General features: G+C 36.8%; 1 protein-coding gene across 18 annotated transcripts in view; it reads right to left on the reverse strand.

Annotated features, from left to right (window-relative positions):
- Positions 1–24,393, reverse strand: part of ZNF385B (zinc finger protein 385B) — a 317,869-nt gene that overhangs the window by 8,520 nt on the left and 284,956 nt on the right. The window lies entirely within an intron of this gene.

Genomic DNA, 24,393 nt, shown 5'->3' on the forward strand with positions numbered 1-24,393 from the left:
TGCAGGTAATTCTGCTACTGGATTGATACTAGATAGTCAATAAGACTGATCCTAAAATCAGGAAAGTCCCTGATGCAATAATTTATTTAAATTGTGGCATTCTTTCTGGATCTGTAAACTTATAAGCATCAAAGCCTAATTTTATTATTTCTCATTTTAATTGTTTGATATTTTTATCAAAGTCCATTATATTATTTCGCTTCCCTTAGTGGCATTTTTAAAGCCTTTTTATTTTGTGTATTTGGAAGTTTAATTAATGTACTGTTTACTTCTGTTTCTTTTAACAAAGATGCATGTCATCTGGAACTTCTGGTTAATATGAATTCCATTTTCAAGTATTCCCTCACCTAATGTTAATTAGCAGGTCTTCTGAGAGTCTTAATTATTTCCTGATTACTCAAACACCTTTTCTAAGGTTTTATCCGACAGGATTTTGAAGCAAAATTTGCTAAGCTACATCAGAATTGCCCTTTGTAACAAATATCCATAATTTATTCATCCAAGTGAATTTAGTTCTTCAAAGTAGCCTTCTTGGGAGGTCCCACTCTGACTCACTTATTTTCCAAAGCGCTAAACATTTTGAAAATCTCTCTTTTTGGAACTGTTTTCATATCCAGTTGATAAACCAGGTGAAGGAAGTCCACTTTCAATATTTATGTGTCACTCTTATTTTTTTTTTTTTTTTTTTAAGAAATTCACGTTCTTTTATTTATTTATTTATGGCTGTGTTGGGTCTTCGTTTCTGTGCGAGGGCTTTCTCTAGTTGTGGCAAGTGGGGACCACTCTTCATCGCGGTGCGCGGGCCTCTCACCATTGCGGCCTCTCTTGTTGCAAAGCACAGGCTCCAGATGCGCAGGCTCAGTAATTGTGGCTCACGGGCCCAGTTGCTCCGTGGCATGTGGGATCTTCCCAGACCAGGGCTCGAACCCGTGTCCCCTGCATTAGCAGGCAGATTCTCAACCACTGCGCCACCAGGGAAGCCCTGTCACTCTTATTTTTTACTCCAAAAATTTTACTCAAATTAACCCAGCTTTTAGCACTATTTCACTCAAATACAGCCTCAGAGCACTAATACCCTAACACAGAAGATGAAAAGAACATGCCAGAAGTCTGAAAGCAGTTTTCAGAAACTAATCCTGTTGGTAAATAGAAGAGTCATGTCCATTCATAGGTCTTAACTTTAAAAACAATTAAAATAATATTCTAACCACATCGTAGATCTTATTTTGAAGTAGAACTTTGGAAGCTATAATCAAATTTTGATTTCACTTATGAAGTTTACTCTTGATTTAATGTTATCAATATAAGAAGTCTTTTCTAATCAGGTTTCAACAGTTTACTAACAGATACATATTTTATACAATAAATTTATGCTTGAATAGAAAATAAAGTCAGACAAACATTTAAAAAAATTAAAATCACCCATGATTCTATCATCTAAAATAAAAGTCAACAAACTTTTTCTGCAAAGCACCAAATGGTAAATATAGTGGGCTTTGTACGCCATACTGTCTCTGTTTCAACTTTGTACTGAACTTTGGTATTACAGTAGGAAAGCAGCTACTTGCACATGTGATTCAATAAACTCTTTTTACAAAAAATAGGCAGCAGGCTAGACTTAGCCTGCAGGTAGTAGTTTGCCAATCCTTGACCTGGAATGATTATGTTTTGATATCTATTACTCCACACTATTTTTTAAACAACAGTATATATGAATAGACAGAAACATAATATTCTGTAACTAACATTTGTTGTTTAGAAATAAATCAAGAATATCTTTCCATGTCAATAAATGTAGATAGAATTGGATCATGATTTATAAAACCAAATGATATTTACTTATATGGCTGTACTATAATTTATTCAACAAATCTTTTGATGTTTGGGTTATTTCTGGTTTGCACTTTTACTAATGTTAAAAAGATACTGAGTGGGACTTCTATTGCCTCCATTTCATTCCCCCGTCAGACAACTTCAGGCCTTGGTGATCTGCCCCTCATACTAGGTGAGGTAGAGGAAAGGAAGGTTGGAGAGAGATGGGGCTGGGAATGGTTAGAACTCAAAGAACCTGCAACCTCAGTTTGGCATGGCTGAATGGGCTTTCTTTGGGTCAACAGGACATCTTGAAAGGTGGCCAGGCTTGAACCATGTTATTGGTACAGACACAAGAAGGCTGATGACCAGGACCCTGGCAGCAAGAGCCTGAGGAGTGGTGGGGATTGAGGAAGGATTGGAGGAACCACATGAAGACCTTACACATGGTCCTTGAGAAGCATCTGGACACCTACCGTGCAGAAGGCATCAATGATAGTTCTTATGTACAACAACATTTGCCCTCCCCCCTTCCAATTACTTCTCCTATCCCTAAAAATTGGAAAGGGCAAGAATCAGAAATGATATGATGGGGAAGAAAGAAAGGGCGGGTTATGCCTCTTCCCGTGGTCCAACCTGAGCCAGGAGGAAGGGAGTATGCAACTGGGTAAGAGCCTAAAGTTTCAAATAAGACCGGACTTTCTGATATCTGACAGTGTCTTTGAGGAATGAGAAAGGAAGATTCAACAGAGTATCTAAGCAATCATGTTTGTACTCTGCTGAATTCACATATATTCAATAAACCATTTATATAAACAGCATTGTGTACAGACATCTCTGTATACTCGTCTGATAGTTTCCTCAGGACCTAAACTTTGAGGAGAAATTGCTGGGTCAGAAAGCACGTACATTTTTGAGCTTGTGATGCACATTGCCAAATTGCCCTACAGATGGTTATACAAGTTAATACTCTTAGAGCTTTGTAAGAGATTGCTGGCTTCCCTGTACCTTTACCAGCCTAAACGTCCATTGTTTTTGCCAATCTGACACATGTAATACAGTATCTCACTGCCAGTTTGATTTACATTTATTTTTATACTAAACAGATTTGAATACCTTTTCATAAGATTAATGATGATTTGTGTTTCAAAGTAATTTTTTAAAAAATTCTTAATTCTAAAAGGGAACAAAACTCTTGAACTAAATGCATTTTTGGAAGTTAAAATTTTTACACTAGATAAGTAAACTTTACCATAATAACAAGCTTCCTTTTATACACAACTAATATATATATGTGTGTGTGTGTATTCTATTCAAGTATAGTTGATTTACAATGTTGTGTTAATTTCAGGTGTCCAGCAAACTGATTCAGTTATACATACATATATATCTATTCCTTTTCAGATTCTTTTCCCTTATAGGTTATTACAAAATATTGAGTATAGTTCCTTGTGCTGGACAGTAGGTCCTCATTGGTTATCTGTTTTACATATAGTAGTGTGTATATGTTAATCTCAAACTCCTAGTTTATCCCCCCTTTTCCCTTTGGTAACCATTAGTTTGTTTTCTACGTCTGTATACACAACTAATACTGTTAAGTTGGTTGGAGCATGGTTCTTAGAAGCTGAATTCAGGGGCTCGATCCTTATTTCAAGAAGTTTGCTTTTATATAGAACAAAAAAAATGGCCGAATAGCTGCTCCAGGCAGTTATATCTTAGAGTGATAGTAAAAGCAGCAATAATAATCACAAGTTAATAGCTGACACTAATTGAATATGCACTATAGACCAAGCAGTATGGTAAGAACTTATATTCATTATCTCCCTTGTTTTCATACACTCTAATGAGGTAGACATTTTACTATCTGTACCTTTTTATTTCTCTTTTATTGAGGTATAACTTATATACTGTAAGGTACATAAATTTTAATGAATTTATACATAGGTATACATTTGTGTAAACATAGATATAAAGAAGATATAAGATATTGATATATAAGATATAAAGATATAGAATGTTTCTACCACCCTAGAAGGCTCCATTGAGCCCCCAATCAGTTGATACTCCCCCTCTCCTCAAAGATAACCACCATTCTTATCTCTATCAATTTAGATCAGTTTTGCCTATTTTTGAACTTCATATAAATGGAATCACCCAGTATATATTATTTTATGCCTGGCTTCTTTCACACAACATTATGTCTATGAGATTCACCCATATTGTTGCACATAGAAGTTTGTATTTTTCCTAATGGCTGGATAGTATACATTGTATGACTATGCCACAATTTATTTATCTACTTTACTATTGATGAGCATTTGAAATGTTTCAGTTTTCAGTTTTTGCTATATTGAGTAATGCTACTATAAATATTCTTATACATGTTTTTGGTAGACATAGATACTCATTTATGTTATCTATATCTATGTCTATATAGATATATATATCTTTAGTAGATTCTGAAGAGTTTTCCAAAATGGTAGTACTGATTTATATTTCTACCAGCAATGTGTGAGAATACCAATTGTTCCACATTTGCTCTAACAAATAGTATCAGTGTTTTCAGTCCTTTTGATTTTAGCAGTTCTGGTGGAGTTGTGGTGGTTCAACCAACCTTCTTTTGGTTTTAATTTGTATTTCCCTAATGACTAATGATATGGAACACCTTTGCATATTTTTATAGGCTAATTGTATATCGTCTTTTGTGAAGTGCTTGGTCAAATCTTTAGCCCATTTTTTAAAAAGTAGATTCTCAGCTTTTTTCTTATTGATTTATAGGAATTCTTTATATAGTCCAAACAGGAGTCCTTTGTCACATACATGTGTTACAAATCATCTCCCAGGTAGTGGTATGCTTTTCTCTCTCAAAATGTATTGTAACTACAATTGTTCAAAAAGAAAAACAACCAAGGCTTGGACAGATTAAGTTAATTCCCACAGGTCACTGAATTACTAAATGGTAGAGCATGGATTCAAATACAGTCTTCTGAATCCTGAGCCGGTGCTTCTTACTGCTCTTCTGTTTTGGGGAGTAGAGACTAAGAATGCTCAATCTCAGTAACACTTTCTTGAAGGCCTGACACTGTTGAATAAAGCTGAGTGGATGGTATTATCTTTGTATATCTTTGTTAAATGATGCCATGCAAAGCATAGCACATTATAGGCAAAACTTGCTGAGAACCGGACAAATAAATGTTTTAATACAGTTTCTTTAAGGTTGCAACTTTGCATGTAACCTAGGAAAGCAAAAGACAGTAGCTTTTAAAGACGGCATTTCAAGCAAAAATTTGCTTAGGTGTTTTTTCTTTGAGTTCTCACTTCTTGGCTAATTTCCCAACAAAGAAGGTCTCTGATTCTCTATGTGAAGTAAAAATTTCCTTGCATTTTTGCTTTTGATAACACATGTCTTGACTTATCAAGCTGTACAAATTACAACTACTAAAAGATATCATTTTCTGCCACTGAGAAATGGCAAAGATTTAAAAATTGTAAGCGAGGGGAAGATAAGATAGAGCACCTGCTTGACGGGAGTGTAAAGCAGCATAACCATTCTGAGACATATGTGAAGTTCATACCATTTCACCAAGTAAGTCCCATCTAAGAATATATCATAAGGAAATAACCATCTATCTATGCAACAAATTTAATAATTATTGCATACCTGTGATGTGGTATACACTATTCTAGGCTCTGAAGTTAGAGGTGAAAATATATGTGTATAATATATACCAAATCTTTGCTCAATGAAATTAATTATCTAGTGGGAAAGGCAGAAAAGTATATATGTATATTTACACATATACACATATGCTTTTGTTATATATACATTTATAAAATATATGTTAAATATATATAAGTATGTATAAAACATGTTTATATTTTACATATTATATATAATCATAAAATTATATATAAAATATATGTGTATAATATATCATATATGTATATATCATATATATACATATATGATATATATGTATATATGTGTGTAACACATACATATATATGCATATGTATGTGTGTGTGTGTGTGTGTGTGTATATATATATATATAGTCTCATCGTATTAAGTGTGCTAAGAAGAAAAATAAAGCATGGTATGGTAATAGAGTCAGTTCAAGCCTGTCTGAAGAGGTAATATTTGACAGACACTTGAATGAAATAACAGGAATTCTGGGAAGAAGAGCATTCCAGGAAGAAAGCATAGCAAGTACAAAAACCTTGAAATGAAACAAGCAAGATCAAGGTGAGTGGGAAGAGGGTGAATGCAGGCTGTGAGGTGAAGGAGCTGACCAGGGGTGAGATCACATACAGTCTGGTAAAGCATGAGAGAAATCTGGATGTAATCTGTGATTTCTGAGATTTCTGAAGGAGGAGAGAGAGGTGATCTGAGTCACGTTTTCATAAGATCATTTTGACTGCTATGTGGAGAAGAGCTTGTGCAAGAATAACCACATGGAGATGAGTTTGGAGCCTAATGTAGCTGTCCACAGGGAGCCGATGGTGGTTTGGACCAGGGTGGTAGTAGAAAACTGAGCAGTACATTCAGGATATACTTGTGGGTAGAAACAACCAGACTTACCGACTGATTAGATGTGGGGTATCAGAGAAAGAGAGGAATCAAGGATTACTACCAAGGTTTTGCCATGAACACTTGGTGAATGGTGGTGGTATCATTCACTGAGATTAGAGATAATGGTATTTAGGATGGTAACCAAACTTCCTGGTCTGTCAGCCAGGAAAACTTGGCTATGCCTAATTCCATTCCTGACTAATAAACCTCAAGCAAGTGACTCAAGTGACTGGTGCCTTAATCTGAAAACGTGCCAAATACTACCATTTTCTCCTTGGGCTCTAAGAACCAAGAAGATCGTAAAGGTGAGGCAAGGGCTTCAGGTGGATGACACAATGAAAGGTAATAGTTTGGGGGCCTAAGCTCAAGTGACTCACGGTTAATGCTAATGAGATCAAGGTCATGGGTTCTGTTCCATACTCAGGGGCTGTGGATATCTAAATCCGTGTCTTTTGACTGAAAAAAAAATGTGTACCAGTCTTTACAAGTAAATCACCACAACTGGACAATCTGAGCTCACACCCCAGGCCCTAAAGCAATGATTAAAATTTTTAATTTTTTAGGAGCAATATTATTCATTCATTTGCATATTATTTTTATCATTATGATTTTAAAAGACATAAATTTTCAATAGAGTTTTAATATGTGTATTTTGCTTTCAGTGAAAATGCAACAGGTTTCCTGTTTATTGTGTAATCATCTACCATTTGTCAGAGAGTTTTCGAAAAGCTATGAGCCTTGTTCACTGTCACCTACCAACGTCTTTCCAAGATAAGCGTTCCAGAATATCAAAGAGTTCCAAAACTTGAGAAAAGTGCTCAGGAAACCAAGGCTACAATTTCAAGAGAATCATACTTTGTGCTTTCTGAGGTCACTGAAGGATACTGCTTGTCAGTTTTTACAATAATTTTCCTTTTTATACTTAGTATTGTACTAAAAGGATTAGGCAACAGAGACATGCAGTGAAAGGACTGCTGGTCATATTCTTTCCTGTTTTTGCAAGCACCTTGTCTAGCATCTCATTATTATTTCAAAAAACAAGGCAATGCCCAGATTACTGCTCAACACTCATTAAAGCAAGTTAGTTCACTTTGATACGGAATTCTGAAATCATTCTCTTCTGCTTTATCTTCCTACTTTCTCAGTAATGAGAAATTAATGGGTGTCAGTCAGAGGACCTACCTACCTTTTTTTTTTTTAATCTACTACTATTATTATTTTTTTAGGGTCTTCGGTTGCTGCACTCGGGATCTTTCCGTTGAGGTGTGCGGGCTTCTCTCTAGTTGTGGCGTGTGGGTTCTGTAGTTGTGGCACGCGGGCTCTAGAGCGCACAGGCTTAGTTGCCCAGTGGCACGTGGGATCTTAGTTCCCTGACCAGGGATCGAACCCGCGTCCCCTGCATTGGAAGGCAGATTCCTAACCACTGGAACACCAGGGAAGTCCCCAGAGGACCTACTTTCTTAGCGTGGTCTTGTGAGGAATGAAGCTGAAAAGCCCATGGGGCTCTGCACCAGACAAAGAAACACTGCAAACCTGTATGTATGTCAACTCGTGTGCTGCAGAAGACTTCTTAAGCCTTTGCCTCACTTGTCTCCTCCTTATCTACACTTTGACACAGTACAAGTGATAGAAACCACTAACTGATGACAGATATTTTAAAGTTTAAGGTAGAATTCTACTAAGATAGGTAATGGATTTGCAGGGGGAAAATAAAGCAGCAGCACATGAGCTGCAAGATGAATAAGCCTGTTTGGTACCTTGGAGTTCTTTGCAAAACAAAATGTAATTAGAGATGTACGGATGCTAGAGCATCATCGCTATATCAGTGGATGCACAAAGAAAGGAGGATTCATTTGTAGTCTAACAGGACTGCACCTGTTAAAAGAGTAGGAAGAAAAGAACTACATTGCAGATAATGTTCAGATTATAACAGATAGTTTGCCTCCCTTTATTTATTAGATGTTTTCTTGGAAGGTGATATGCAAAAAGATCTTGGAAAATTTAGTAATAGTTTGAATGCACCATTTAAAAGATGTTTTTGAAAGCAGAGCTCTTTTGGTAATGCAATAACCACACACACTTATTTTTAAATTCTGTAAACTTACAGATTAGATTTGCTTAATTAGAAACATATACAGTGAAAAAATTATATACCTGGAGAACAGGTCAATAAATCAGACAAGTGGGAAAACAGTGATACTATAAGGGAAATATACACAGTCAGTCAGCTTCCCCATGGAAGCTTTACCCTTTTTCTTAAGTCCTCTATTAATACTGCAAATCTCTCATGAGCAAATGTCTGGTCTCCTATTTCTTTTCTTTTTTTTTTTTTTTTTAACATCTTTATTGGAGTATAATTGCTTTACAATGGTGTGTTAGTTTCTGCTTTATAACAAAGTGAATCAGTTATACATATACATATGTTCCCATATCTCTTCCCTCTTGCGTCCCCCTCCCTCCCACCCTCCCTATCCCACCCCTCTAGGTGGTCACAAAGCACTGAGCTGATCTCCCTGTGCTATGCTGCTGCTTCCCACTAGCTATCTATTTTACATTTGGTAGTGTATATATGTCCATGCCACTCTCTCACTTCGTCCCAGCTTACCCTTCCCCCTCCCCATATCCTCAAGTCCATTCTCTAGTAGGTCTGTGTCTTTATTCCCGTCTTGCCACTAGGTTCTTCTGGTCTCCTATTTCTGAGAGAAATGGGGAAGCTCGATGAGTTTACCACTGAAGTTACAGTCTCTTCCCTCTGTACCTACTTTGTTTGCATCTCTGAGGAAAAGGTATCTGCTTCCACCTGGACTCTCTATCTTTTAAATCTTGTCTATCTTTCCTATAGCTCTAACTACTTTGTTTCTACGGGGTTCTTTCTGTTTACAAAATGCTAAAACTTCCATGTTCCAAAGTCTTTCCCTAACTTGGTTGACTCCTAGAACTTTCCATTTGCCTTCTCTTTGGCGCTGAATTTGAAGTGGTCCTGTGAGGTGGCTCTTTCCACTTCCTCTCTTCCTGTCCATCCTTACCCTCCTGCAAAATCCAGGGGTCTCTCTTCAGTCTTCTCTTGCACTGGGCACAAGTTCCTTCCTGAAATGCTCTCCCCACTTGATGTCCAAAACTCTGCCCTTGCCTGGTTCTCCTTCAGCCTCAAGAACAGCTCATTCCAGGACCTGTTCAACAGCTCCTATTCTTCTGTCTGCCCCTAAATGTTGGCATTCCTCAAGGTCACTTCTTGTCCTCTTTTTGAGCATTATGTGATCTAATTCACTCCAATGACTTCCTCTACTACATTGACATAGATTCCTAAATCCACAGGTGAAATCTCTACCTTCCTCACAGACTCAAGACCCCCTTTTCCCTAACTGTCTGTGGGACATCTGTTTCTAGATATTTCCTGGGTATTTCAAACTCAACATGCCTGATACTGAATGGATAAGCTGCTCCACATAGGGACCCATCCAAGCAGTCCCCATATCAACTGATGACATTACAGTTGTAGAATAGAATTGTCAGCAAAGACTCTTGAATTCTTCCCTCTTTTATTCTTCCCTCCTTCTACATTTAATGAATGACCAAAGTTTATTGATACTATCTTCTAAATACCTCTTCTATCAGTCTTATTCACATTTTCATCCAGCAGACATTTATTCAGCATCTACCATGTGCCCACTGCCTCACTTCGGGCCCTCATTTATTCTCCCTGGATTATCATAAAACTTCTTTATAGGTTTTGTTACTTCTACTCTACTCTCTAAGTCTTTCCCCCTCTTTTCCCTGCTCTATGTTCTCAATAATCCCTTTCATATAATTATATTTTGATCTTACATTAACTATAATTTTTTCACACTTTCACACATTTTATCTTGGTAATTTATTACCAGGATAGAGATATTCTTGCATCCTAGAAAAATATCTTAATTCAATTTGGGGCCCAGTATACAGAAAACCATAGGTGGGCAATACATTTGTTGAAATAAGGAATGTTCAATTCATTGCAGTGCTTTCTAACCTCACAAGTAAAAATACTAGAAAAATTCACTGTTAATAGCTGAATCATAACTAGTAAAATGAATATAGATAGAACAGATAAATACATTTCATCTGTTGATTATGTAAAATACTTGTATTATTGTTTCCAAAGATTATATATATATATACGTATATATATGTATATATATATACGTATATATATATGTATATACATATATATATATATATGTATATATATATATATATATATATATATGCAAGCAATCAATATTTAATGTCTTTTGAGGTTGAAACAATTCTCTTAAGAATGACATCTCCTTGAAGTGTACTAGGACAAAGGCATAACAACAAACACATTCCTTTTTGCCAGGTCCACTATTTTGAGGTTTGATAAAATGAACAAATCTATGGATTTCATTATCTCCTTTACTAAGAATCCTATACAAACTTACATATAAATATTAAGCATGTACCTTTGCCAGAAAATCTAAAGTATATGTGAAAACACAAATATCACAAAAGTATAGCCAGTCCTCTTTGCAACTTAACTGATGTCCTGGTCTCTGGCAATGTTTCTCATGGGTTTTATGTTTGGAAACTCATCAGAGGTTTGTAGCCCAACAACCCACCTGACCAATGTTGTAAGCAGTCAGTAACAAATTACATCGTACTATATTCATCTGAGTTATCAACAATTACACAATCGATATATTTATGCAATAATGTTCTACAAGAAATTCCAAGTACTATGTCTTGTGGTATTATTTAATTTTCCCCATCCTTTGGATAACAGATGTCCATCACTGAAGGTGTCATTATGCAGGCTTTGTACCTTAGTGATGATGCCACTCATGACCAACCCAAATCCCCAAGGCACATAAACTTTAGCAGGTGGCCTGAGACTGAGCCAGTACACTGGAAGTCCTTTAATCATCCATTTAGGCCTCCTCCAACTAGATGCCTCATTTAGACTTGATGTAATTCTAAGTGTCCCCAAGGGTTACCCACATAGTATAGTATTGTCTGACTTATCTCACAACACCTGCTATTCAGCTCACTTGCTGTGATAGTCACAGGACTTCTTGTTGGAAAATGTTTGATCTCAATGCCCCACTTGAGGGTGAATTGCTGGACCACTTTGGAAATGGAAAGAATTCTCTATATGGCTTATGCCATTTTGCAGATGTGGAAAACAAAGCAAAGGACTTGCATGACTATCCCAGAAACATCAAGAAGTCAAGGACCGACATGGAAATTAAAGCTAGTTTTTGAAATTCTCAGAGCACTAAAATATTATACATTGGGCCAATTTGATGCTGGTGGGCCCTTCCCATCCAATGCCATGTTACCATGCCTCTAGCTAAATTCCAGAAACCCTGTCTCTGCAAGCATGGTTTATCACCATGAAGCTTGCTAATTCCTAATTAACTATGTTGATGTCTAATTTTCATACCTTGGCCTTCAGACTAATCTTGGAAGCAGGGGAAATTATCTATAAATGAAAGTGACTCTACTGAATCAGAATCTGTATGCCCTTATGTTAAAAAAACAAGAAAGCTTATTTATTTTAAGTAACTTAGGACCCACGAAAGTCAGGTAACTAATTTCGTAAGTTCAAAACAGGTCCTGTGCTGTAATTTTCTGCCAGTCTCAATCCTGACCTAGGGTATCCCTGCCCTTTCCATATGAAAGCCTAAGTCAATCAGATTCTCACCATTGGGCTATACCCTGCAGTGATTTTGTGGCCCAGTGAAATGACAGTCATTACCCTCCTTGTCTGAGTACCACATGACAACTGCCCCATTGTCCCTTGTGCCACTTTGTTGGAGAGCAGAAGCTGCCAGTCTCACACTCGGATAAAACAGTGGCATCTCCAAATATCTCCATGTTGGAAACTGGCAGCCTACACTCTGTATCAGTGAGCTGGCACTGACATTAGTGAACTTGTCACTTCTAAGCAAGCACAAAAGAGGGCTTGTTCGCTAGAGCTTGAATCTAATGAACAGTTTTCTCCTATTTTGTATAGTTTTCCAGCCATTTGACTTGTACAATAGAGAAATCATATTTCAACTTCTTCAGGTTGAAAAATTGCCCCTTTTCTGATTTGTCACCAAGAGATGAAAAACAGTTATTTCTGAGGCAGCTTTATTATGGAAAATAGAATAAGTAACTCATGTCACTCAAATCAAATCCCTCAGGGAGTAGGTCCAGTAGCGATTCACAAGCCAGGAATAAGATTAAAAACTAATTTTCTAGGTGGAATGAAGAGCAGGTTCTTTTTCTTCTAAACTAATGGCCCTTCACAGAGGAAACATTCACAAGGTACAAGGGAAACATTTGAGTTCTGCTCCTCCCACCTTCTTCCTCTCTAGATGCAGACTTTAGGGTTTAGCTTTGGTGCTCCAGGCAGGGTGACGCTCACACCGTCAATGGAAAGGTCAGCCTGAGAGGTACTGAGGAAACTGAGTCTCTCATCTAAAAAAATATATCTTTATCTAATAGAGAAAATATTTTAAAAATTACTGTCAGCCAACAAGTTTATTGCCTCAGGCTGCTTCCAGGGAGATAGGGAGATGGGCTTTTACTCTTTATGGACCTAACTGGGTACTGCCTGCCCTAATGAGACTATGCAGACATTCAGGGGCTGGACTGCTCAGGTATAAGAAAACTACTAACCCTTTAAAAATATATTGCTAAAGGGCAATCATACTTTTACATTTCGAATCTAGCATTTGTACTTAAATTCAACATGCTGCTTCATTGCAAAGTTGTCAAAGCCAGCTTTATGTTTAAGACCTACAGGTTGCAGGAGAAAGTCTGTTGACCACAGAAAGTCTCCTTTAAAAAGTGAGACTAATTCAAGAGGTCTGGGCCTCCAAAGGGGTTTGCCTGGGGTGTCTCATCATGCTAGATCCCTTAGGGATACTGCAACATGGGGACCTTTGGCTGTGACCATGAGGAAATTGAACAAGAAAGAGATATGACATTGTATTGCAGCCTGTGAGCCTCCCAACTATAATACAAAACAAATGGCTATGAGTTTCTTTCCCATCCTACCTGTGCCCCAAGGTATATAAACCTCATCAAGTCATTAGAAGAAGCTATTATGCAAGTAACATAGTCTATGGAGAACAGAGGGAAAAAAAAACCCATTATCCTCTCACACTAAACAGGAGTTTTTAATCTGGGGTCTGTGGACTTCCAAGGGGTCCATGAGTTCACAGGATCCATGAACTTGGATGATAAAAAAATATAAATATTTTCATTTATCTCTGAAATTCATCATATCCCTTCAATTATAAATGAAGGCAACAAACTACAGCAGTCTTGGTAGTACATTTAACTTTGTCACCCATAGAAGTCAGATATTTTCATCAGATATTACAGTTGTTATAGAAAGGTTAAAATACTGTTTATGTTTGTCAACACTTCAAAATTATGGCAGATATTAGACCTGTTAGATCTTATTTAATGCATTATTGCTATATTACCATATCATAACAAAGACTGACAACTGGTTGGAATTCTTTGTAAAACTATAAATTTCATTTTACAGATGTAAAAACACCATTCAGAGAATAGGCTTCACTAGTCAGCCACAGGAATACATGGCACAAAAAGATGTTAAGAATCTCTGTGTTTATACCCATCACTTCATTCTGCCTTCATTTCTGTCCCTAGCCATCATTTCAACCACTTCCTTACCAACATCCTAAATTCCTTTTCTTGTCCCCAAGTGTCCTTTCATTGCTTCAGGTGTTTAAACAGGGCAGTCTTTCACATCTCAAGTTGTATGGAGTAGTGGTCCTTCTGATGAGAATCCTCTTCCCCTCCACCCCTAAACCAGAGCCTTTGTTTGCCTGGCTAACATCTTTTTTCCCACTAGGTAGAGAGAGCTTAAATCCCCTGCTTAAGCCTTCCCTTCATTCCCAGACTAGGCCAGCGTCCCCTTCTTTTCATCAACCTTGTCATCATTTGTTCAGTATTACCCTTCCAGACAATATGCTCTCATGAGGGCAAAGCCCAAGTCTGCCTGGTTCACTATCATATACCCAGTGCCTAGCATGAGGGGGCTATTAAGCCCCTATCCAGAGGGGGTTCAATAAATATGTACAAATACATGTACCAACAAACCATTTTGTAACTTTTGATTTAATATATTTTGTAACTTTTTGATTTAATGTATTATACTCTTGTTTCATGTTGTTACTTTTATTTACTTTAAAGCTGCATAATATTCTATTGGGTATAAGTACTTTAGTTAAATAATTTCCCTAGTATTGATCATCTTGTTTTCAGTTTTCCCTAATACAAATAATGTTGTGATGAGTGTCTTCATGTATATCATTTTATTTTTCTTGCTTTGTATTTAGGATTATTTCCTTGATGTAAATTACAGGAAGAGGAATTAATTGGTCTAATGGAATGAACATTTTTATGGTTCTTGATTTATTCTATGATGTTGTTTTCCAAAAGGGTTCTCATTTAAAATGCCATAAATAATATAAACAGAACATCTGCTAATGATTTTTCAAAGTACTTAAAAAATTTTTTTACTGGATATTAAACATTGAGTCTATGGGTTAGTCCAAAAACTGGGTAAAATTTTTTTTGAAAAGAGTAAAATAAATAACTTTTCTTTAACTCAAAATGTAGTACACTAATTAATTTCCACATTGAGTAAAAATATTTTATTTGTTAACAGAGAGCTAAGAACAAAGATATTGTGCTTGGGAAGACAAATTATTTTAACTTAGATATGGTCATTTTGCTAGTTAAATGGGCAAAAATCATCATAAGACTCTGACCGAAGTTCAAATTTTTGAAAGCAAGGAATAAAATAATCTCTATTTTAACAAGAATTCTGTCATTTCACATTTCAAAGAAAAAGAACATAATTTCTAGAGGAGAAGTAATTAATAGTATACAAGAAACAAAATAAAATTTGCAGACTAAGAATTTTTTTTGCAAGATGTTAGAAGTAAAATGTATGGGCTGACAAATATCTCCTTATTTACTGACAAGCCAGCAGGGACTTGTCAAGCAGGGGCATGTTTCTCATTCTGATTACATCCTCCCTCCTACTCCTTTGATTTCCGTAGCCAACCCGGGCTCCAGGCAGGGCTGCCTCTTCACGGTAGTACCCAGTTTTCGTCCTCAACAAATAAAGATGTGTTGGGTTGTCCCTTGTTTTAATACTGTAGCTACACACAGAACAGAGTGTTGACCTAGGAGGTGGGGCATCCATCGTACTGAATATGAAGAAAGAGAGCTAACCACTGTCTTCTTGTCCTATCCATATTTTAGGGAGGGTACCAGAGCTTCCCCTGTTAAATTGCTCTTAATGATATTAATGTAATATATGCTGACTACGTGACTGCTGTGTGCAGGATGGAGTACCAGGAGCTGCAGGGGACATAATGGATGAGATACATTAGCCAGTGGAAGAATGAGTAGAAAGACATTTCCTCCATTACACAAAAATGTGAGGAAGACCAAGAAGGTCGTTCCACATCTTTAAATGCCCCACTGGGAGAGTCAGGATCATCAAGTCCTAATGTCCTGGAATGAAAACACAAATGCAAATAATTACCATGAGCTAATAAAACAAGCACATAAAGGGATGTAAGTGTAGGGATGTAACTGTTGCATGGCATGAAATGATCATAGATTCAAAAGGAAAGAGTCTGGAAATTTCTTTGAATAAATGGTTGCTTTTTATGGCTACTATTTATTGAGTGTCTATTACGTGATAGGCAGTGAGCCAGGAACATTTATTAGTTCATCATTCCTGACAACAACCCTGGGAGGTAGATATCAGCTCTCCCATTTTATAGATGGGGAAATAGAAGGTCAGCAAACGTTACTTGGTCAAGGTTATATGGTCAGTGAGAGGTGGAGTGAATCAAGCTCATGCTCTTTCTACTATGTCATACATGCAAAGTAGGTAAGTGCTCTCAAAAATCCTACCTTAGTTAATACATCTTTATCCAAAGCCACTCAAAACTTGATTTTTAAAAAAATAAAACAGTTGTAAAATAGGATGGGGAAAGAAATAACACACCTTTCTGAGATGTCAGACTTCTGGAAGTGTCACCTAGTGAAAAAGAATCTCAAACAGTTTTCAAAAACATGTGCAGTAAAGCCCATGAACCTTCATCTAAAGGCAGCATATCATGGTAGTGAATTCGAGGGACCGCCTGGGTGAGACCTTGAAACTGCTTTTCATCTGAATGACTCTGAGCCATTATTTCCCCTCTCTAGGTCTCACTTTCTAGTATCCATCAAAGGATTGTTATAATTAAATAAGATAGTCTATATAAAATGTTTAGCACAGTGGTATCAAGCACATAATGATATACATTAATTATTATTAGTACTGCTGTTAAAGTTATTTTTTGCATATAAGTCTAATAAGCTTGGATCTGGTTTTCTTGAATATACTATATTAGGTACAGCATAATGAAAGATGATGATAGCTGACTACCACAAGGGGCAGTTGTCACCTCTCACTGAAATCAGCAAGAAGGGGCAGCTGAAATAAGACCCCACAGGAGGACCAAAAACAAAAAGGCAAACTGTAAGAATATCAATAATAGTTGCTTTAATTATGCTTTACACTTTGCAAAGCTCTTTCACAATCATTTCATTTGATTTATGCAACACTGCTGTTTTGTAGGGAGGGCATTCCCACTTTACAAATGGGAAAAGAGAGGCTCAGAGAATTTAATGCCTTCTCTAGAATCATAGCTAGTCAAAAGAGCAAAGAGTTACCACTGTTTATAGATCTGCTGTCCAATATGGTAGCCACGTGTGGTTACTTAAATTAAATACAATTAAATATTCAGTTCCTCAGGAGCATAAACCACAATTCAAGTGCCGAATAGCTACGTGTGGCCCATGGCACTCATGTTGGACAACCAAGATTATAGACCATTTTCTTCACCACAGAATGTTTTATTGGGTTATGCTGGTCTATAGAAATGAGAGCACCAAACCGTTACTGCATAATGATAGGCCCGGTGTCCATGACAGTGAACCTGATTCTCAGAGAAAGACGTCAGGGAAGAGGAAAATACTTTAGAAATGTTTCTATGAAAAACACTTTAAGCTTTATATTATAGAGTTAAATTTGTGTGGTGTTAGGCTATAAGCATCATCAGAATTGGGCCCAGAATCCCCAAAAGTGCCGAGTGCCAATGCTCTGCAAAGAATCTACAAATATCTACTGAGTAGTTCTATTTCTTCATCTACTCATTTCAGAAAAATTACGTCAATGTAAGAGAATTCTTCCTGAAGCAAATAAGTTGAACGTCATAAAAATGTAAGCAATAACCTTTGTTAAAATCTCAAGGGCAGTTATGGTTGTGCATTTATAAAATTATTCAGTGTACATACGAAGTCCTTTTATATTCCAATATCTATTTGATGCAGAAAGGCTGTAAATAAATGTAATCAAAAGAGATGAATATCAGTGAAATATGTTTGAAGATGAGAGAAATTTTCAACAGCGATATAAGCCTTGAAAGGAGATATCCAAGGTTTTGCTTTTTAGAATGGTTTATAACATATCCCTCGTAAATCATAAGTTAATAGATTTACTGAGGAGTAAATCACAAGTCAGTCTCAACTTATGGTTCACTTACTTCGAGCAACACTGGGAAGTAGCTTTCAGAAGTGAAGAACCTGACAATGAATGCTCAGTATTACTTCAAAGCACTATAAAATGCTCAAAAGTTTCAGAAGTTACCTTCCAGAGGATGACAAATACTTAACTACCTAAGAATCTTCAGCCTTGCCTGGCAGGATGGTGCTGTCAAATTCAAGGTGCATGGACAAAGATGGAGGCAGTTTCATTTTTTAAATTGACTTTGAAAGTCTTAATGATATATGTACATTTCATGGAAATATGAGCCTTAGTATAATGGTCTGTTCTCTTTAGACAGATGGAGCTCAATTTATGTTCTACATGATTGTATCCCAGAATTTCAGACTTAAGATGTTTGTCATAATATAGTTAATCTATTATTTTTATGAGGGATACTAAGTCTTGGCCTCCTGTATTTGGATAGACGTATGCCAAATTTATGGTGACGCTGGTCTATAAATGACAGATGCTGCCAAAGCAGAAAACTATCATTTTCTTCTACTCAACAGCACAAGGTCCTGTTGCTAGAGACAGAAATGGGGGAAAGAGGCATTTACAAAGACCTTGCTGGCTAATCAATGGAGTCCTGCAGCAGTCGGTGGAAATGAGAAGTTGTCATTTGGGAAACTTGGCCCCATTTGTAACAACACATAAAAACTGTGAAACACACAGGGAAACCCATAAAAATGACGAGGCGAGGGTCTCCATTTGTATCTTTGGCAGAAAGCCTCTTTGACAAAATTGAAAAATGTACATTCATAACGTAACAGGATGACCATAAAAAGTTGAACTGCAGCCTTTCCAGGCAAATCATACTGATGTACTAGTTGATACTGCTCTAGGTTCACACCTGAGGAACGGCCGCCACGCAAAAGCACATTATGCTGAAAACTAAAATGAGTTTTGAGGTATCCTCACTTCTTTCCTTCCTTCTTAAGTCTTTTCTGATACTGTCATCTCTGGCTCCATGGTATAGTCATGGGTGTGGGATAAACAAAACAATGTCCCTGTCCCCAGTGGAAATCTTTTAGATGGGATGGTTCAAAATGCTACCGAAAATGTGGACAGCATTCAGGTTAATCCACTGGACCCTTTAGGAGGCAGTTCAAGGCTCTGCTATATTGGTGATGCCTTTGCCCACTGCTGACCTCCATCTCAGTGAGTGTGTTTGGCTCTAGTCACATAAAGTCTACAGCTGTCAAGCTGGAGCTTTGAGAACACGTGTCATTTACCTGATATGAGTGTTTTCATTCAAACTTGGCCTTGAAAATATCTGTAACTTCTAAAGCTTTGTTCTCTTACAGTTAAATGATGCAGACAACACACTGCACAGAAACTAAGGATTATCACTAAAACAAAGCCTCAATGACCCTGTCACTGCCATAGCTCCTACTGAAAAATATCAACAGTCAGAAAACAATTTAAAAGTAATATATAGTCCTACTCATTAATTCTTTAAAAAGTGGGTTAGTGGTTTCTGACTTTTCCCATTGGGATACTGTACTTGAATTTACTCTTCTGAGTCAGAGAAGCTTAGAAGTAAGGGGAACAGTGGAACATTCATGGAACAAGAAGCCCTGAGTTCCTGCTCTGACTATACTGGGATATGAGTGTGCAAGCCATTTAAAGCCTCACACAAGCCATGTAATCTTTCTAAGACCCAGGCTCTTCACTGTTACCACAGTTTTGGGAGCAGCTTGAAGGTGGCGACTATATATTATTTTTCTTTTGGAATCTCTTGAGGGCAAGAACATGTCTTTCTGTTCATTGTTGCACGCTTGAAATGGAAAATGTTACAGATGTACTATACTACTAAGTATAGATAATACATATTTGTTAAATGAATAAATGGACATACAGTTTGTTGTGTGCATATGTGAAAGAAGGATACTAATATCAGCCTTACCGGTCACAGGGTTGTTGAGGGGGTCATACGAAAACATTTATGTGACTGGATTTTATCAACTGAACAAATTCAAGGTGTTCCTATTGTTATATTTTAAGCAGAACATGCTGGTTCCATCATCTTTGCTCTTAATTGCATTTATAAATATATCTATAGCATTTTGAATCATTCCATCTGCTTTCGTCTTTTTAGACAGCAACTGATTAAAAGCTGTTTAGCTCTAAATGGCTATGCCAATGCTATCCATAGGATACTTTGAGCTACAAATGTATTTTCCCCATCTTGATATCTAATTAATTTTAAAAAATCTTGTGCTAAAGACTAGACATATGGATGATTAGTTCGACTATCACAATATTTTACCGTTAGGTTGATTATCAAAATCTTTTATTATTTTCAAGAAATAAGGTCTTCCAAAGGCTCTGTTTTTTTTTTTGTTTGTTTGTTTTGAGCTTCTTATGAGTGGTTAAGTGCTGTCACAAAGAGCATTCAACTTGATGTATGGGGCATATTATCACAGGGAAGTGTTGTGTCATATGGCATTATGACACTTGAACTCTAGGGAGAAATTTAGGTACAGTGTCTGGCCAATATGTTCTAGCCATCTTCCTGAAGCTGCCTAATGCTTGCTGTGTCTTGATCCCAATTCTCCCAAAGCACCTTTTTCCTCCTTCCTAACAAGTTTTGAACTCCCACTGATGCATCATTAAAAGCTGGGATAGATCCTAGGAGACCAGAAAGCTATTTCTTTGGATTTTACGTTTAATTCTACTCCAACTTCTAAAAAGTGAATAGGACAGCTATCCTGTCTGAAATAAAACATATTTATTTTTTTTTCAATCATGTGGTCAGAGCTTCTTATAATAAATGAAATTCCTGTTACTGTAGTTAAAACTCATTTTGTTTACTGACTTGAGAGAAAAAAAAAAAGAAAGCTTTCCATGATACCCTAAACTTTTTATATCTGATAGCTCCATTATAGCAAATTTCTTTGTATTGCACAGATCCAGTTACAACATGATCTAAATTATGTCTCCAAATGCATCATAAGAAAATGGTTGTCCCAGTTGCTAAAATAGGAGGTAAAAAGGCTTTTCTATCAATAGCTCTTGGAAGATTGTTAGGTCACTTCTTAGAATAAATAATCTGTGCTCTCAAGGAGCAAAGCGAGGTCATCTGTGGCTCGCACGCTCCTTGTCAGATACTCTGAAATCACACTCTTCCTTGACTGATGTTCAGTGAATCCCAGGATGCTGCACTCCCAGAAGCTCCCTCCCTTAACATCTGGCTATTTCCTGTTCCTCAGGATTTGCCCTCATTGAACAATACTCTTGCTAAGCTACTGATGCTAAAGTATGAGAATGGAAATTGAATTAGTCAATCCTATGGATGTTGTGAATGCCTGGATTTTGAAATCTGGTAGCTGAGACATCAAGTTACTAACATATTTACTTTTCACTCAACTGTCTCAGAATCACATAGATACTGCTTAAGCCCACTTGATAGGAACACTTCATTCAGAAGAAAAAGACCAGTGCTAGGGAATTTCAGTCTCTTAAGAACTGTCAATCAACCATGACTTTTCACTGTCACTATTACTCTAATTTTTGGCTGACTCCTTAGAGGCAGTGTTGTCTGAAATAAAACACTTCAGTTAATTAAGTACCACAGTTCTTCCCCTTCCCTCCCCTCTACATCCCACCTAGACTGTTTATGAAGGACTGGTCTTCGTGTCTCCTAACTTCTAAAATGGGGTTTTAAAGGAAATCAAAACAAGTTACCAAAAAATTTTATGACTCTGACAAAGCTGTGGGAGCTTTTTAAGGATTTAGAAATAGGTGGTTAACAACTGGTTATGTATTACATTGTTTAGACCAGATTTCCCATCTGGGAAAAACTTCTAATTTTCTAACTTGAAAATTCTATAAAACACGTGTGAAAAAAAAAAAGAAGAAAGAAAAAAACACGTGAATTCTTGCTTAAAAGCTGACGTTCAGTTGAAAGTGATCAAAAAACATATATTTATTTAGCAAATACGACCCACTTTGTTTTTAAATAGTGCCATCTTTCAACAGCTTTGGTATTGCTTTTATAGATATAATAGGATGAACTAAATATTTCATTAGCATTAATACTTAAAATATGGAGAAACAAAAACGTAATTTGAATGACCTAACCAATGTATTGCCAAATAATTTATACAGATTTGAGTAAGGAAACATGGAAAAATGAGGTAACCCCAAATACAGGTAGTTTGCATTACTTCTAGTCCAAGTCTGGACAGGGACATGGTGACTGAGGTCAATACTGTTAGACCATAGGTACTTTGCAGGGTGGATAGGGAAGTGGCAGAGGAAGCAGAGGATGCTGGATTAAAGACCATCACATAGCTACTGGGAAAGGGACTCTGTGGTTGAGATTTGTTTTCCTCTCTCCCCACTCTCATCTCCTAGGGTTCTTCTAGATCTCAGTTCTCTTTCCTTGTTTATACCACTACTGTACTTGACCCTGGTGTGTTTCTATTGCCCGCTAGCCAAACAGAGTTATTTGTAAAGTCTCTTTCACTTGAGCATTCACTAGCATTTGAGAGTCAGAATAAAAGTCTTGAGTCATTGAACTTTATGTTAACATGCTCATTGGGCATCTTGTAGATTTAAGGTATGTTGTGATTTTGACCCAGCCCCTTTATTTGGATTTTCTATTTCTATACTGCTCTTTTCTTGGGTCTACTCGCTAATTGTTGACTTTTTTCTCTTCCTTTCCTCTTCTTCTACACCTTTCCTTCTCCCTTTAATTATCTTCTGTTCTTTCATTGATTCTTCTCTCATTAATCCTTTTCTATTTCCATTTTTAACACTTTTTTCCCCTCATTAATTTTAATTTCATCTACTATGTCTAGAGCAAACCCAATCTGCAAATAATAGTAATATATATTATAATATAACTTAAGAGGAGCATTGAGCACATGCAATACCAATGCAGGAATGCTTACAGTACCTTCCCACTGTGCTATTAGCTCGAGACACAAAATAAGCTGCAAGAATGGAGTGACACTAACCTCCACTGTTTTATCATTTTGCTTATAAGTACTTCTGTCGGTAAAGAGCATAATTCAGGTAATAAAACCTGACAGAGTATTATTTCATAGAGGCAACAATATCCCACAGAAAATGAAACTAGGCAGGAAGTCAGGAGATGATGGCTCCTGTTCTTCCAAACACTGGGTAACCTTGAGCAAATAACGGCCGCAATGTGGACCTCGCCTTGGTTTGCTATTTTATAAACAGGAGATAATATTTGACCTTAATATCTGATAGATCTGGGTTAAAGATTAATTTGCTAATATACGTAAAAAGGCTTTTTTCTTTAGAAGGGGAAAAGTGCAATGTAATAATTCAGTATTTATTATCTGTTCACCAGATAACATGATTTAGTGATTCTATTGCACGAAGAACAAAAGGCTTTATCACCAAATTTGGGTCAGCTCACTCATTCCAGGCTGCAGAGCCTTGGGAACCAGCATCTATGGGACCTCATCAATAGTGGTCGCTTCTTACATAGTCTCTCTTTGTCTAACAAGGCTTTTCTGAATCTTCCTCTTACGAATGGATTTGCGCTTCTCCGAAGGCCCTGGGCAACCACAGGAAAGCGTTCTTAAGTCTCTTCCTCAAATTCTACAATGACTTGGAAAGCAGAAGAGAATAAGAAGAGAAGTGTGTGTCTGTGTGTTTCCAACAACAGAGAGGTCCCTAAAGAGAGAATCAAACATAAGAAAAAGGGATCTATTCTCTTAGTTTCCCTTACTAGGCACTGTTCCTCAGTTAGTCACTACAACAGGGTGACTTACCCATCTTGGGTCCTGATGGGCAGATGTGACTGCGTGAAAGCCTATTAAACACCCAATTTCATGGTATACCTGCTGGAAAAATAAATTTTTTCTCTTCTCCCTGAATCATTCAGTTTGAACCTACTCAGAAAACCTGCTGATTCACTGGAACTATGAAATACTCTGCTTAAGAGGCACTTCCACTAGTAGCCCATTTCCAATTTATAAAGTTCTTCTGTTAGTCAGTTCATAACCGTGAAAAGTTCCTTTAAAATCTTTGAGTTCATTTGTAACTCTGAGGAGAACTCTATGAAGATCTTAAAGAATCAAAATCTCTTATTATTGAACACATTTCCAGATTCATTTAATAATGCCACTCTCTCAGAAAACTTTACCTTTTTGCCCTTCTACTCCTGTTACGGGGGTAAGAAAATATGAAAATGTCTGTTAATAAACAAATTTAAGGATTCCTTCACTGAAAAAGTCCATAGCAAAAACCAAATGTAAAATGAATAGAGAGGAATAATAAACTCAGTCTTTTAGATCCATTTCTTGATTTTGTCTAAACACAATGTGACCAAGAAGCCTCCACTTATTTTCATGCATATATACTTATATATATATTTACACACACACATA

This window comes from Balaenoptera physalus (assembly GCF_965194825.1).
Source record: "Balaenoptera physalus genome assembly, chromosome: 6".
NCBI classification, from domain to species: domain Eukaryota; kingdom Metazoa; phylum Chordata; class Mammalia; order Artiodactyla; family Balaenopteridae; genus Balaenoptera; species Balaenoptera physalus.